Source organism: Aquila chrysaetos, chromosome 2, assembly GCF_900496995.4.
Source record: "Aquila chrysaetos chrysaetos chromosome 2, bAquChr1.4, whole genome shotgun sequence".
In the NCBI taxonomy this organism is placed as follows: Eukaryota; Metazoa; Chordata; class Aves; order Accipitriformes; family Accipitridae; genus Aquila; species Aquila chrysaetos.
In genome coordinates this window covers 79240436-79255237 of record NC_044005.1, presented here as the reverse complement: position 1 = coordinate 79255237, position 14802 = coordinate 79240436, and the positions used below count along the sequence as shown (strand labels likewise).

The 14802-nt window shown below is 38.8% G+C and overlaps 1 long non-coding RNA gene across 1 annotated transcript; it reads right to left on the bottom strand.

Annotated features, from left to right (window-relative positions):
• Positions 1 to 2160: 2160 nt before the first annotated feature.
• On the bottom strand, positions 2161 to 14588 carry LOC115338466. The gene is made up of 3 exons (XR_003922408.2): positions 14445 to 14588; positions 11737 to 11875; positions 2161 to 3111 (listed from the first exon to the last, which is right to left on the bottom strand). It is a non-coding gene; the product is annotated as an uncharacterized LOC115338466 (long non-coding RNA).
• Positions 14589 to 14802: the final 214 nt, after the last annotated feature.

Genomic DNA, 14802 nt, shown 5'->3' with positions numbered 1-14802 from the left:
TATTTTTGACCTACTCAGTAAAACCTTCTGGATGCTAAGATATATGGATATCTTTAACACAAGGTTACCAAATGTGAGGTCCTTTTCAAAAATCTCCTGATTTCCATGACATGTAAAAACATAAAACCATCAATGGGTCAGAGAAAGGGTCTTTTTTGTGCCCGTTTATCCTGGACTGCCAATCACCAAAATCCTTTTCAGGGAACCAATGATCCTGCAGATCCTGTTTCTTTTAAAAGATCAGCTGACACCCTGGATATTTACCTATGAATAGTTTTCCTGCTTTGTGCAATAATGCACTAAAACTGCTTAAAAGGTCGCCGCCTTCTGCTGGGCCCTCTAATGAAAGGATCAAGATTTTGCTCTTTATTGTTAATATTGTGGCCGACTCCATTGCCCCTAGGAAAGCCTCAAAACCTCAGGTGAGATGTACAATGCAACTTCAAAGTTGCTCCCAAAATGTCCTCCCGGATTGTAGAGAATTGCAATAGAAAGGAGACTGGAGAATCAACGGGAGCGTCTGGATGTGGAAATAGCAGAAGAGGGATGTAAGGAAAACAGTGTTTACAGCACCTAGATGAGCAAGTCAAGAAGATCCCTGCGCTGGTGCATGCAGTGTACTCAGGACAAGAAAATTAAGGACAACCCACACCTTGAACAGGACGAGCACCTTAAGACACAAAGGTATAGGGACAAAAGAACGTGAATCAATCCAACTGACGCATAGATGTTGGACAGGACTGAGGGAAAAACAACCCTAATTGAGGTCAGCTCCTAAGAGATATAAAAAGGACATCCAAAACTATCATGGCTGCCAATCTAGGAAGAAGCCAAGAGACATGATAACGCCTCAAAAGACAGTGCTCCTTATCTTCCATGTCATCGCGAGGAACCCTGCCCAGCCCACCTGGGTACATTTCCCTTAAACCTTGAATGCTGGACAGACCACTTGGACAAACACATGCTCTGCTTGGTATGAGAATGTGTGTATGAGAGCAAATGAAGAATTTTTTGTTTTAAAACAAAACCATGTTCTCCTCCTACAAGGCCTCATGATAAATTTTGTTACATTGTTGTTACCAGAATTCAACATTATTTCCTACAAGATCTCAAGATGCCAAGAGCTAAGAAGTTGTAATCACTGGGTACTAAAGGAAATGCAGTGATGTTTAATAAAACAGCTATTTTCCTGCTGAGTGCAAGGCCATACCACAAGATTCCATAAATAAGTGTCTGTGGTGGATTGACCCTGGCTGGACGCCAGGTGCCCACCAAAGCCGCTCTATCACTGCCCTCCTCAGCTGGACAGGGGAGAGAACATATAACAAAAGGCTCGTAGGTTGAGATAAGGACAGGGAGAGATCACTCACAAATTACTGTCACGGGCAAAACAGACTCAACTTGGGGAAAATTAATTTAATGTATTGCCAATCAAATCAGAGTAGGGTAATAAAATAAAAATAAATCTTAAAACACCTTCCCCCACCCCTCCCTCCTTCCTGCCTCAACTTCATTCCCCATTTTCTCTCCCTCCTCCCCCCGTGGCACAGGGGGACAGGGAATGGGGGTTGGGGTCAGTCCGTCATACCTTGTCTCTGCCGCTCCTTCCTCCTCAGGGGCAGGACTCCTCACTCTTCCCCTGCTCCACCGTGGGGTCCCTCCCATGGCAGACAGTCCTCCATGAACTTCTCCAATGTGGGTCCTTCCCACGGGCTGCAGTTCTTCACGAACTGCTCCAGCGTGGGTCCCTTCCCCGGGCTGCAGTCCTTCAGGCACAGACTGCTCCAGCGTGGGTCCCCCGCGGGGTCACAAGTCCTGCCAGCAAACCTGCTCCAGCGTGGGCTCCTCTCTCCACGGGGCCACGGGTCCTGCCAGGAGCCTGCTCCAGCGTGGGCTTCCCACAGGGTCACAGCCTCCTTCGGGCATCCCCCTGCTCCGGCGTGGGGTCCTCTCTCCCTGGGCTGCAGGTGGAGATCTGCTCCCCTGTGGACCTCCCTGGGCTGCAGGGGGACAGCCTGCCTCACCATGGTCTTCATCACCACGGGCTGCAGGGAATCTCTGCTCCGGCGCCTGGAGCATCTCCTCCTCCTCCTTCTGCACTGACCTGGGGGTCTGCAGGGCTGGTGCTCTCACAGCTTCTCGCTCCTCTGCCTGCAGTTTCTGTTCAGCAGCAACTTTTTCCCTTCTGAAGTCTGTTCTCCCAGAGGCACTACCACTGTCGCTGATGGGCTCGGCTTTGGCCAGCAGCTGGTCCATCCTGGAGCCGGCTGGCACTGGCTCTGTCGGACATGGGGGAAGCTTTTAGCAGCTTCTCACAGAAGCCGCCCCTGTAGACCCCCCTGCTACAAAAACCTTGCCAACCCACTACATTACCTAAAGAGAGCCTGCAATTTTTCTATACAGAAACAATCATTTCAATATGTAAAATTAAAAACAGTAGTTCTTCTTACTGTGTCCAAAAGAATTCATAGAAATAAGTTGTATAACAGAATAATCTGACATCATGCACCAGAAGTTTCAGCAACTGAGCCTATTTGCATGTATTTTTGAGCTTTTTCTTTTTCACTATTCAAAAGTTCCACCATTTGGTTTTATTTCCTTGTAAGTCTATATAAAATGTTCAGTACTTATGAACAACAAGGGCAGAAATCTATTACCATTTTCTTTCAGGGAACAAATGCTTCAGTACTATTTTAATGTTGTTTTCATTTAGAACTTGGTTTTGCATGTTATTTATTTGTTTATTTATTTAAAGCAAGAAAAGCAATAAACACCTGCATTTAAATGCCTCTTTGACCAGGAAAAAGCTAATTTATGGTTTTCGGAAAACATCTTGAAGTGAAAACTAAAATGGTAACATGTAAATAGGCACTATTCTTATATTTTACGTGAACACAAATACAGAACAGAGAATGTTTTACATTTGGACTGTAACTCCACTTGACATCTTCAGACAGCTATGGATAGCTTGTGTATACATATAAAGAAGCAGTAGGCTCAATTTTGTTTCAGATGAAAGGGTCTTACACACCGATCTGTCTAATAGAATTGATGTACTTCTGAGGAGCACCATAAAGCAGCACTTCAACAAATAAAGGTCTAGCTGCAAAGCTGTGATATGAACAAAAAGACAAATACATGCAAATTAACACTTTTCAAGTGCTAAAAAGAGGCAAAAATATTATACTCTAGCAATAAGTCTTATCAACCTGTTGTGAGAGAAAAGAGGAAAAGCTTCTACAAACATACTATTGCCAGTAACCAGGAAAATGGTGCAAAGTTCATTTATATGCACTTAGATTAAGGAAATAGAGTCCATAAATATTGAGATCCATGAATATAGTTGGATCTTGCAATTCTCAAGCTGTCCTGAAATTAAAAAACGTAAACAAATAAGAAAGGTCAAAGGTGGAGATATTACAGTCAGCTAAACTCACTTTGCACCATGAAAACCAGAATTTCCTCAAGTGGCACAAAGCCAACAGAAATCAGAAAGACACTACCTGATGCTTTACTTTATACAAAGGGACAGGGACAGGCGAGAGTGTTTCCAGTACTTCGCTGATTTCAGGTCCGAGAGTACGCTTGTACCAGAGGTACAAGTATGTTATCCTCATCCTGCAGCTGCAACTTGATCTGGAGTCAAGCAACTGGTACCTATGGACCTCTTTAATGCATTTCCACTGAAAGTAAGTCATTTTACCTTCAAAGAATAGAATGTGTAGGGATATGGGCCACTTCACAGCAGCATTTCTCTCTCAGACATACCTATGCACACACATAAGTACCACTGTCATCCAAACAAAACACATTTTCCCTCCTTTCTCCTAAAATTACATCCATTCATAATCACAGAGCTAGCAAAGTTCAAAATATCAAAGAACTATTACATTATTTAAACTATGCTTTCACCAGTGCTGGGTTATACCTTATAAATTATTTCCTTTTTTGTTTCAATGTTTCAATTAGTTTTTGTTTTAAAGTTTCAAGTCTAATTGATATCACCAAGAGAAAACTATTTCTCTCCTTTCAGTCTAAATTTTCATTTTCTTAATTCCACACTTTCATATTCATTTATAATTCCTGTTGTTATTCTTTTGAGAAGAATAACACTTTCTTCTATGAATTTACAACTTGCAGACAGACAAGCCGTCCGTCTTCACAACTGCCTTTAAAAAAATGCTGGACCAAGTTAATCAATTTTGTAACAAACTATTTGTCCTGGTTTTGGCTGGGATAGAGTTAATTTTCTTCCTAGTAACTGGTACAGTGTGTTTTGGATTTAGTGTGAGAAGAATGTTGATAACACACTGATGTTTTACTTGTTGCTAAGTAGTGCTTATCCTAAGTTAAGGATTTTTCCGTTTCCCATGCTCTGCCAGCAGGCAGGTGTACAAGGAGCTGGGAGGGAGCATGGCCAGGAGAGCTGACCCGAACTAGCCAAAGGGATATTCCATACCACAGGACGTCATGTCCAGTATAGAAACTGGGGGGAGTTGGCCAGGGGGGTGCGGATCGCTGCTTAGGCATCAGTCAGTGGGTGGTGAGCAATTGCACTGTGCATCACTTGTCTCTTCTTGGGTATCATTCCTCTTTTTTTGTTATATTCCTTTTTCACTACAATTATTATTATTATTGTTATTGTATTTGTATTATTATTGTTGGGGGGGGTGTTAGATTTTAGTTATTAAACTGTTCTTACCTCAACCCATGAGTGGTTATTTTTTCCTGATTCTCCCCATCCCACCGGGGTGGGGGGAGTAAGTGAGCGGCTGCGTGGTGCCTAGTTGCTGGCTGGGGTTAAACCACGACACTATTATTCGATAAAGCTGATAAACAGCAAAGGACTTTAGACCATACATAGGACTAGTTCTTTATAGTCAAGGCCTGGCAGTTACAAGACTTAATTTTCACTTTTCTTTGGTCACAAATCATAAATTATTGTACCTCTCTACAGAGACCTTGTGGTCCGTACCAAATGGAGGATTTATTAATGCATTATGAATGATATATGCCATGATTTTGCCGTGAATCCAGAACCCTCTTTTTCAAAAAATTGGAAAAAAGGATAATTTGATTTGATTTGATCAAAACATAGCTTGTATATGAACTGTTGATCCATCACATTCTGTCATGCTCTGGAGAGCAAAGGAGCCTTTTTATCTCCATATCATCTGCATTTGTGATGGCAAATCTCTTAAAAGGAATACACTTTGACAAAAGGTAAGGGAATTTCAAATAATATCTTGTCCTTGTGATATCATCTGAAACAGGCGGATCTGGAACCAATTGATTGAGTGTAAATTACTGCCAACTTTGCTTTGAATAACAAAATGCTCCAGAGACTTCTGAGATACGTAGCCATAGGGAGCTGTCTGGCTACATGAGGATTTTTATATGTTTTTTAACACATCTTTCAACTTAATCAGATACACAAATGCACAACCTGGCACTCAGGGAAATTATGTGGATTTGTCACACTGCCTGAAGGACTTTGGGATCTGTGAACCAATGAATGGATTACACTGAACCATGAATGTAATTTGTTCATCTGTAACAGATAAAATATGGATATTTGCCATATTAATGTTTAAGAATCTGAGAATAATAAATAATTTTAATGGAATTTAGTTTAAGCTGTTCATTAAAAATTAATAAAATTCTCTTTATTTTCCAAAACAGAGTAAGATAGTATAAATTGTGTGCATATGAAAAGGACTGTAACAAGCAGAGCTGGTAAACTGCACTGCTGAATTATTATGAATCTCCTACTTGTAACAATTCAAAACCTAGGATGAAATGTAAAGGCAAATGCTTTATGTGTTAAAATGCCTGGTAAAAAATGCACTGACAGACCTCTTTTGTCCCTGTAGTGCACACTCGGCATTGTTTATCATGGATATAATACTAATCATAGTCATATGCTGGTCTATGGTACCATGGAATAAAAAAAGAGTCTATAAATTCTGTTCTGTGTCACATAGAATAAGACATCTGGTTGACTTTTAAAAAGCATATAGCAGTCTTGCAAACTGATAAGAGAATTCATCAGTACATACATTTTTTAAAAATCACTGAGCAAGTTTTTCTTCAAATAGGCTTTAATTTTGAGGATTTTTATGCACAGATTTTAACAGAAATAAGAGAAAAGAAAAGAAAAGAAAAGAAAAGAAAAGAAAAGAAAAGAAAAGAAAAGAAAAGAAAAGAAAAGAAAAGAAAAGAAAAGAAAAGAAAAGAAAGAAAAGTATCAGCCCTTAAACTATGATCACATTCTTGAGGGGCAAAGGATCAACTTTTTTGTCTTGTCTGTCTTTTTCTCTTGTCCCTAATGATTTGAGACTTGGTGGAATAGAATTCCTTCTGCATGGGGATTCAGGGAAGATTCTGCTTTATGATAGTATTTTGAAAATTTGGTGGCACAATTCATAAAACTGCATGTTACCAACGTAGTTTGTGGTTTGTTTTTTTCTTTTTTTTTTTTCCCTATGCTGGTCAATGATTGCTTTAGATAATTTTCTTCAAATGTTATTAAGAGTTATCCACTGAATATTTTGGATATTTTTTTTAAACTGGCTGTCCATATATATATTTACACTATCTGCACTTGTAACTTAAGTGACCCACTAAAAGCACTTTGACTGATATTTTCCAAATTAAAAATACCATTACTTTTTGTAGATCTTTAAGCTCTGTTTCTACTTTATTGCTATCTTCAAACTCTGCTTGCAGAAGAAATCAGTCAAGAATACCAGTATGAAGTTAAGCACCTTCTGGATAATTGCATATTCATAACATGAGGCTATTTATCTTCAGCTAGTAGAGTTACATCTTTCTGTACCTTTTTACAGTTTACAGTACATCAGATTTATCCTTACTGGCTAAAAAAATAGACATCATTTCACTTCTACTTTTGTAAATCAAGATGAACATCACTGAAAATGGCAGAGCTAGAACATAAGAAATAAGAATAATTGACATCAGAATCAGACCCGTCAGTAAAGCTGACAAAGAATTTTCAGAGTATTTTTCCATCATATACAATATCAGTCAATTCAAAGTGAAATGGTGCATAGAAACATCACTTTTCATCATAAGCTGTATGAGGAGTGGAAAAATCCATTTCTGTGATAATATTGTAATAATTTTTGAATTTTAATTTTCAGAAACACTTTCGTTTCCATTTGTTTCAATACTATTTGCAAAACACTGAAATTGGAATGAACAACTGTGGGGTTTTTTCAAAATCAAAAGTTTCAGCTGAAAAAAAGAAAAAACTGAAAAAAAAAAGATCCACAGGGTAATTCAAAATAATTTGACTTTGCTTTGTTCTACAAAAGCAGAAATTCACATTTTGTTAAATCCCCAACTAAAATAAAAAATATGGTTTCCACAATGATATACCAATAAACTCTTTACACCATTTTCTCCTCTGGAATAATGAAATTTTTTTGTTTTTCCCAAAAGTATTTATCAGTAGTTCAATTTTAGCTGTTAACTAACATTTCTGAGATATGTTGAAAATTGCTGTCCTTGGCATTGCTTGTTTTCTATTAACCAGGGAAGGAAAAAAACTCTCTTCAGTGAATTATGGGACATCTTTGGATTACTACATTGGTTCAAGTAGTCTGGTTCAAGTAGTCTGGAAATCTTTCCACACCACTCTTGAGGACTTCTGTCTCACAATATACTTTTGTGTCACAGTCACTACATTTGTTTTTGACCAAGGCCATCAAAGTGTATATAACTTGAAGCTGAATCTCCAACATATTTTCTTATAGACATAAACCACCACACCTTCACACAAAACCACTGATACCAGTTTTAAAATGAAATATAAAATGTAACACTTAGAAAATGAGTACTATTTTCCTAATATAAAAAAGATTCCATATCATATTTCAATAGTGTCTGCACATGCTCAGGTTTATGTATGGTGCCTATGTTCATAATTCTAAACTGAAAAATTAAGTATTACTGGTTTACAAAAAAACTCTTTGTTGTGCAAAAGCATTACAGTCTAGGAGAGTATTTGCCAATCTCCAGGCTGCAGCCTTGGAAGAAGATGGTCTGCAACAAGGGAACAAGGGTCTCTCAAGGGTGGTAAGATTTTCAGGTGTTTGGCTTAACTACCAGGTTCCATAATGCGAAAGTCATGAGAGCTGAAGCTGTGTTGACATTTCTGACGTGTTGGGCTTGGTGCAGGTCTGAGCATCAGGATCAGGCTAGAGCTGTGACTGGGCTCCCCTGGTTTTTTTTTTGGAAGGGAACCTGTAAGCCCTCCCACTTCTGAGCAGCCACAGATGTAGGACTACATGGTATTTAACTGGCAGGTAATGCAATGAATTTTGAAGAGGTCATGGTAGTTCAGTTGAATTTTTTAGGATCCTAAAAAGTTATTATAAGTTTATACAGTTAAGATAGTAGTTTGACCACTAGATCTGTTTTAAATTGTATTGTTTATCTAGATATTGGTACCAAAAATTTTATACAAACTTCTTCCTGTCTGAGGCAGAGTATCTGTCAGCATCTTTCAGGATGTGCAGTTCTGGATCATATTCTAGTTTGGAATAAGCTAAACAGGCATCTCTGGCCAAAGATAACTGGAAAAGATGTAGGAAATAAAGATATTCCATATGAATACCAAGGATTGTACCATGTCCATTTAAAAAAAAAAGTATAGTAAGTTCCAGCAAAATGCTTCAGCAAATAAAAATGGCAGTCCTCATCTCAGAGGAATAAAAGAAGGAATAAATATCTAATACATCTAAAATAGCAAAACCACAAAAAGGCAATAAACCTCACAAAGCCCAGAATTTCGTCAAAAATAATTGTTAGTCTGTCTTTATGATCTGGAAATAATGAACATTTAGAACCCAAACAACAACAAAAAAGTATACAAGATTAGCCCTCAGATGCTGTAAATAAGCAAACTTTGCTAAATATTGATCTGAATCATTAGAGTTCGTTGAAAACCCAAAGCTGTTTCAAACACGTCAGTGAATAAATGTCACCTCCATTGGGCATCCAGCAGGTCTTAGTGGCTCTAACGTATGTCATGCAATAAATGAGACGTTGGCCAAAATTTTGTAAAGCATACCAGATGCACTTGCTTACTTTGTCAAGTTAACAGTCCATATGTCATGTTTACATAAAGAAATATGGTTTTTAAAGGCTTATGCTAAAAGCTCACACATAATAAATTGAATTGTATTCAATGTATCCAATTTTAAAAGCATAAGAGTCTGAAATGACCTCAAGGACTTAAAACCTGTTGGTCCTGGTATCTTAAATATGAGACATGGCTTCCTTAAGGAATCCTCCAGCCTACTGGAAATATGATTCACACAAAATTAAAACCTCACTGCCAAATCTAGTTAATGGTAATGTAACACAGAAAGTCACCTAATCTGTCTTTCAGTAAATCTAAGATACCATATAGAAAGAAAAGGATGCTGCAGATTTGGGGCAGTACCATTTGTTTTAACTTCTTCACTTCTATGTAAAAGTCAAACTATTGACTGGCTCTGGGCAGTGAACACTGGACAGCATCAGATGAGCTGCTCAGGCACCACAGCCATGTCCAAGAAGGTGGAGGAGACCAAGAGTGACCTCCTTAGAGATGAGTTGCTGAGAGGAAGGATTGGCAAAGCCTCAGCTAAAGTCAGAGCTCCAACACCACAGACACGGAGAGGAACCCTAGCCAGGGCAGAGGTGGGGATGGGGAGGTGACGGAGTGGGAAGGTTTAACTGAGCTTGATTTTTCCAGAAATCACACATTTCAAAAAGTAGGATATTTTGTGACTTCTGTGTCAAATCAATGAAACCTAAAATATAGAAATATGTTATTTATGGTTTCTTATATTAAAGTTACAGGTGTTTTATTGTAGTCTTTTGTCTCTTCACCCGGAACAATATTCAGTTTAGGATTTTTCATCCTGCTGTGACCAGCAGGAAAGAATAATTAATCCTACAGAAGCAAGAAACACGTTGCCTCTGGAAGTTCCTGCGGAGCTTAGAACTCGACAGGAGCCTGGACCCAGAAGCTCTGCCTATTACAGGAGCAAGTGTGTTTCTGTAAGAATAAGAAATTCATGGCCTCCAGCTACCAATGACTTCAGCACTTATAGACCCCATGCCTCCCTCTTAGACAGGATTTTACCTATGTGAAAGCAGGTGTCTTGGCTCTCAGCTCCTTCTGCCTGCATTGGTAGCCGATTCCTGCTGAGTTTGGAGCCATAGCTGCCTTTTTTTTTAACTTCAAGCCCTGAAGATAATGTACAATTTGATGAAACCAAGCCAAAATTGCTCTAAAAATACCCCAAACAAATTATGGACAAGAGCACATTTTTTTTTTGTACAGAGAAGGCAACTATACCATAACACTATTCCTTCTTTGATTTATGAGACTGAATTACAGAGGATGGGCTATGCAGTCTTTGTTAACGTATTGCTCACCTTAATTGTGTAAACAATGTCAGCTAGGTGGTAAGTAGGAGGCCTGGCTCCTCCTGCTCTTAAACCTTTGTGTAATCATAATGACAACACAGCCATCAGGACACTCTAAGAATAGTGCTCACCTCCTCAAAACCCATTAGGTAACCATGTCCCTGTCTCCACTCCATCACAGCTAAAATAACAGCAAGGGAAAGAATTTTATTTTTACCTGTGAGCTGTAAATATTTTCACCTGTGTATTTTACCTGTATATTCAATTTAGAGCTGTATATTTTTTACCTGTGAGCTGGGCTGTGGGGAAAAGCTAGTGTTTAACACAGTCTCAGCTAATTAGAGATGCAGCAAACTATTTGTGTGTTGATCTCAACACTTGCAACACTTTGGGGATAGGCTACAGATTTTTATTTCGGCAGTGAGTAGCAGTTAACCATCGATCCAACAGAGAGAAGGCTGCTATTTGGGGAAATGCTAAACCATTTGCTGACAGAATTCTGAAATTGTTTGGAAAAGGACTGAGGTGATGCCTTACTTTTCAAGTTTTCATATATCCAGACGACATATACCATGTATAAGAGTTGCTTTTTAAAGACCGAATCACATCCTTAAAAAATCCGACAGACAAATGTGCTTGTATACTTGTTCATAAACACACAGGCAAGCATGTGGGCTGAAGCCTATAGGTTATATTGAGACATTATATATGGATAGATACAAAAACACCGGAGAAACCTGTCGAAGAACACACTTTAGGCATGGCTTATCTCACCTCATTTCAGCCATCTAAAACGTTGGCATCTGATCTGAGCTAGTTGACTGGGCTGCCGCTGTGGCCAATGGACAAAGAAGGGATCCCCGGGAAGGGACACGTACTGCGCTAGGGCTGGCTTCCAAGGGAGACAGGGGGAAAAAAGGAATGTGGGTCACGAAGTGACACTAGCCGCCCAATTTTGCCTGGAGTCAGCCAGGGTGATTCCCACCCTCTTTGTTCACCTAATTGCTAGCATCGTTTAGTTTATTATCTCGGTGCCATTGTCATGTTTTCTGAACACATCAAATATTGATGCATTGATTAAAAGTTGCCTTGGAACTATTAACAGCCATTTATCAGGGGTTTACATATACAGCATCGCAGGGATACTTACTCATGCAGGACATTCCCAAATGCGGAGCCACTGAAGAATGTCTGCACTGCAACAGTGGGTTAGGCAGGCACCCAGGAAGAAAAGAATTTTAATGGTTTAGCTAACATTGCCTCAGCAGGCCCCTGGCCCATTGCACACACCTTCAGCCCCTCTACCAGAACACGCTGCTGTTCTCAGAATGGATGAAGGCCTCCATCTTTCGGCTCCTGGAACGTTCTCCCTTTATCTTCCTGTCAGCTTGTCTCCCTAAGCAGTTTGTAACAACTGACCTTCACTTTCCTAGAAATCAAAACAAATAAAGATATTTACTAACGGTTTTATGTCTTTGAAGACCATCTCTGTCAAACCAAAGTTCGCACCTTGTCAAAACCAGAATCGCTGACACTAAGAAATTGCAATACTGTCCTTCACTTGTGTCTTGGGAATGCTGACAGGGATGGATTGTGCACTATGTTTAGTAATTTATTTACTTTTGCTTATTTTGCACATAGCTTCCTATTAAGTTAATCAGTATAATACTACAGGGACTGTACATAACTCACCAAAGATATAAAGGAAAGGGATTTCAGTGACCAAGGCAACTTGATCAAATAATGCAAAAATAATATGAAATGCGACCAAAAAATGCAACGTCCAATAAATTTTCATCAGTATCTTAGATTAATACAGTAATACATAGTAATTTCATACCTGTCATAACTTTCAGTGTGCTTCTAAGTCACTCATAAAAAGTGAGCTTATAAAAATCCCAGCCAACCTCCTCAAAAATCCAATTTTGCAAATCTTTCATTATTATAGATATTTATTAATAAGGTAACCCGATAGACAAAATGCTGAGTGACTTCTATCGGTTCTTATCCCCTCAAGTACTACTAATCCCCTCAAATACTACTATAGTATGTGTCCTATAAAAATCCCTTCTACATCGCACCAGGGGTCACAACAGAGATTCAAAATTATGGCAAACTTATTTACAAAATTAATCATAATCAGCAGTTTGAACTGACTTGTTAATTCAGGTTTTTATGTTAATTTAATTGCATATGAATGTTATCATGTAATATTTTAATGGTTTTTTTTAATAACCCCGTACCAGATGGTGTTCCCTTAAAACTACCCATTTTAAACCACTTACATTTAATCTTTTCAAAGGTAAATTTATTTATACCAATTTTTACCTTGAAAAATGGCTTGCAAAATATATTAAAGTAGTAAAAATAGACAAATTAGCAAAAAGACATGGACGAGAGCTCTATAAAAGGGCTGGGCTTTTTTGTACTTAAACTAAGACCTATTCTTTATATGGAAGCCAGCAAAGGCTTTGTTGTCTTGTTTGTTTTAACTGTAAGCTTAACTTCCCCATATTCATGGATTTTCATAGTACATGTTATTTTTCATCTCACTCTGTCTGTTTTCATCTCTTTCAGACCAAATTGCATTCACCTAGTACAGAAGACAAGGACTAGTTGTCCCCTTATCTTGTAACAGTTCTTTATGAAGGACTGAAGGACAGCCAGTAACAAACAAAAAAAAATTACAATCAAATGTCAAGAGTATGGACTCAGAAAGAAAACAGAAAACAACTCCGATACTGTTAATGTTATCCACAGTAAGTTCGCATCCTGAAGGCACTTAAACCTCTGTTTAACTTTATGCACAATTAACGCAATTAATTGCAATTTATGCAATTAAACTTGGGCATAAAGGTATAAAGGGGCCAAGGCATTCATTTCCTTTCTGTTACAGAAGGTTTTAATTCTGTGAACACATCCCAGCTTTTTTGCATCCAGTGTCATGGTTCTGCACTAAGAGCACCACAGGTTGTAGTTGAAGGATAGAGGAAGAAAAAGGTTCTGTTCTCATTTTTATTACTGTTCCCTCCTTAGTTACCTTGGCAAAGTAATTTAACCTCTTTGTATCTATAGAATAAAGATAGTTACTTTAACATCTTTTGAAACACTTAAAATCTGCAGTTGAAAAAGAAATTATTATTCAGTGCAGTATCATAAATACATTACAAGAGTGAAGAGTGAAATGGCAAAAAGAGGAAAACTATTTAAAAATAAGCAGGTACAATAAAAAATTGGGGGTGGGGGGAAGTAAAATAATGCAAGTTTGTTTCATTCACAGTGTCTGGAGGTTCCCTCACTCATGAAATCAAACTTTAGGGACTTGTTTCCACTGCCCATTCCTCATTTCTATGAAAGAGGTGATCATAACACAAAAATACAAGAGAGCACAAGTGACACTTTTGTTGGCAGGAGTAGAGATATGCCAAATACTGAAAAAAATAAGTAAAAAGAACCCTTAATTCAAACTGAATGGCAGTTCTCTCAGAGAAAGAGTGTGCATACGTTCATTACTCAAGCAACCTAGCCCATTGTGTATTACCCCTATCCCTGTATAATCCTGGATTAGAGTTTTTTATACAGAATAGTACATCACCCAGGTTGTCTGTGACTATGTCTATAGCATGCTTTAAGACACTTCCAAAAATCAATCCCATAAAGTGTGTTCATTCTCTTCAGGCCTTCATGCTCACGCCAGCATACCCCAGGCACAACCACAGAGCATAACAAGGAGACTTCAGACATCATACCTCTCCCACACGATCTCACAGCGTGCCTGCAAAAACCTTTTCTGGGATATATCTGACTGATCTACCCTGTATCGCTGCATGGGAGGCACTATTTAATTTTGTACCAGCACCTTTGAAGCAATTTGGCAACAAAGGAAGAACCCTGGGTGACTTTTGCCTGCCCCTTCCCACTGCCTTCCAAAGGCCTGTTGGTGGCGATGTCTGAAACTGAAGATATGCTCATATCTACAGACTGCAGATTCATCTCACCTGAACTCTTGAGCAGCTCAGCCTCCACTCTCCACCCTTGCATGACTAGGACACACCAGTACGTCCTGTGGTTCCCTTCATTCTGTCCTCTGGATCATGACCAGGAAGCTGCTTTATCTACAAACACCCAGAGACACAGCAAAGACCCTGCAGAAGAAAGAGTGATGAGGAAAAAAGTCCTCTTTGGGCGGTGTGTGAATGAAGCATGTGTGTGCATGTGTTTCTAGATATGCAGGAAGCAAAAGACGGGAATTGAGGCATTCCTTCATGGTGTCAGTTTAGGAGATAGTACTGGGTACATTTTATTTCTCATGAAATTTGAAATATATTACAGGATAAAATACCTTTGCTGTTTTCA